At 39.6% G+C, this 2,654-nt stretch overlaps 1 protein-coding gene across 11 annotated transcripts in view; it reads right to left on the reverse strand.

Annotated features, from left to right (window-relative positions):
* The window catches only part of RAPGEF5 (Rap guanine nucleotide exchange factor (GEF) 5), a 360,172-nt gene that overhangs the window by 117,677 nt on the left and 239,841 nt on the right, over nt 1-2,654 (reverse strand). The gene's annotated exons all lie outside the window — the stretch shown is intronic.

Raw genomic sequence — 2,654 nt, forward strand, 5'->3', positions numbered from 1 at the left:
GGGGGTGGGTGGTAGGGAAATTAGTGAGAAAAGGCAATCCAGAATGATACCCAAGTAGAATAAGTCATTGCTTGTGCCGACTGTACCACTTATTCTTTTTGCCTTCTCCGTCAACAGCAGGCCCCAAATACAGCAACCTACTGACAGTGAGGTCGCCCACTGAATATTATTTCATGTACCTTTTGCTTTTATGTGTCTCTTATGCCCACTGTGTGGCACTCACCATGGCGCTCACCTAAATGCTGCACACACAGTGTGAGTGCTGTAAAAACTAACTGAGATGAACAATTTCTCCCCAAGTGACCAAAAAGGCACAAATTGACTACACCTATATACATAAGCTATGTCTTACATAGCCATTTACGAAAAAAGAAGGGAGGGAAAGTCTTCTCTTAAACTCCATGGAAAACCAGGATAACTCCGACCAGCTGAGCATTAAAAAGCAAGGCAGGAACAACAGAAGTTGACAGAAGCTTTTCTTCTGCTTTCAGCAAAAAGTTCCATTCATGCTTGTTCAAAGCGGGCCCTCTGTTGCTACTGTTGCCCAATTAGGAGGAAATTTAAGAATAAAGAAAAACACTAATATTTTCTCTGAAAAACTAGAGACATAAATGAAAAGGGAAAAATAAAATACAAAATAACATCTACAAGTCCACTTAAAAATGCAGTGGGTTGTAGAAATAAGTAAACTATCTGAAATACTGTAAGAAGCCTTTCTTCATCCTATAATGAGGAACAGTGTTCCTAGAGGGCAAGTCAATAATATGCCGACAGGGAACAACTATGCCTGCATTAAGTACTCACTATACCTTGGCACTTAATTTATGTTTTATTTGAATTTTTGCTCTTTAAAGTTTTAGTTTTGATGAAAATAAAGAAAATTAAATTTTGGAGTATTTTGGCCCATTACATGCGTGTTTTTGTTTTTAAAACAACAATGTTCTGATTTCTGTGCATTTCTTTTTTTCATCTTATTATAAATACATCATACAACATGCAGGATCAGTCAGTCAGTTCAGTCGCTCAGTCGTGTGCAACTCTTTGTGACCCCATGGACTGAAGCATGCCAGGCCTCCCTGTCCATCACCAACTCCCAGAGCTTACTCAAATTCACGTCCATAGAGTCGGTGATGCCATCCAGCCATCTCATCCTCTGTCACGCCCTTCTTGTCCTGCCTTCAATCTTTCCCAGCATCAGGGTCTTTTCCAGTGAGTCAGTTCTTTGTATCAGGTGGCCAAAAGATTGGAGTTTCAGCTTTAGCATCAGTCCTTCCAATGAATGTTCAGGACTGATCTCCTTTAGGATGGACTGGTTGGATCTCCTTGTATCCAAGGGACTCTCAAGAGTCTTCTCCAACACCACAGTTCAAAAGCATCAATTCTTCAGCACTTAACTTTCTTTATAGTTCAACTCTCACATCCATCCATACATGACTACTGGAAAAACCATACCTTTGACTATATGGATATATGCTGGAAAAGTAATGTCTCTGCTTTTAAATATGCTGTCCAGGCTGGTCATAACTTTTCTTTCAAGGAGCTAGCATCTTTTAATTTCATGGCTGCAGTCACCATCTGCAGTGATTCTGGAGCCCCCAAAAATAAAGTCTGTCACCTTTTCCACTGTTTCACCATGTATTTGCCACAAAATGATGGCACCAGATGCCATGATCTTAGTTTTCTGAATGTTGAGTTTTAACCCAACTTTTTCACTCTCCTCTTTCACTTTCTTAAATTGAAGAAAGTAGGGAAAACTACTAGACCATTAAGGTGTGACCTAAATCAAATCCCTTAGGATTACACAGTAGAAGTGACAAATAGATTCAAAGAATTAGATCTGATAGAGTACCTGAAGAACTATGGCCAGAGGTTCGTGACACTGTACAGGAGGCAGTGATCAAGACTATCCCCAAGAAAATGAAATTCAAAAAGGCAAAATGGTTGTCTAAGGAGGCCTTACAAAGAGTTGAGAAAAGAAGAGAAGCTAAAGGCAAAGGAGAAAAGGAAAGATATACCCATTTGAATGCAGAGTTCCACAGAACAGCAAGGAGAGACAAGAAAGCCTTCCTCAGTGATCAATATAAAGACATAAAGAAAAACAATAGAATAGGAAAGTCTAGAGATCTCTTCAAGAAAATCAGAGATACTAAGGGAACATTTCACACAAAGATGGGCACAATAAAAAACAGAAATGGTATGGACCTAACAGAAGCAGAAGATATTAAGAAGAGGTGGCAAAAATACACAAAACTATACAAAAAAGATCTTCATGACCCAGATAACCACAATGGTGTGATCACTCACCTAGAGCCAGACATCCTGGAATGTGAAGTCAAGTGGGCCTTAGGAAGCATCACTACGAACAAAGATAGTGCAGGTGATGGAATTCCAGTTGAGCTTTTTCAAATCCTAAAAGATGATGCTGTGAAAGTACTGCACTCAATATGCTATCAAGTTTGGAAAACTCAGCAGTGGTCACAGGACTGGAAAAGGTCATTTTTCATTCCAATCCCAAAGAAAGGCAATGCCAAAGAATGCTCAAACTACTGCACAACTGCACTCATCTCACACGCTAGTAAAGTGATGCTCAAAATTCTCCAAGCCAGGCTTCAACAGTACATGAACTGTGAACTTCCAAATGTTCAAGCTGGATT

The sequence above is a fragment of the Bison bison genome, unplaced genomic scaffold (assembly GCF_000754665.1).
Source record: "Bison bison bison isolate TAMUID 2011002044 unplaced genomic scaffold, Bison_UMD1.0 scf7180017864109, whole genome shotgun sequence".
Lineage (NCBI taxonomy): Eukaryota > Metazoa > Chordata > Mammalia > Artiodactyla > Bovidae > Bison > Bison bison.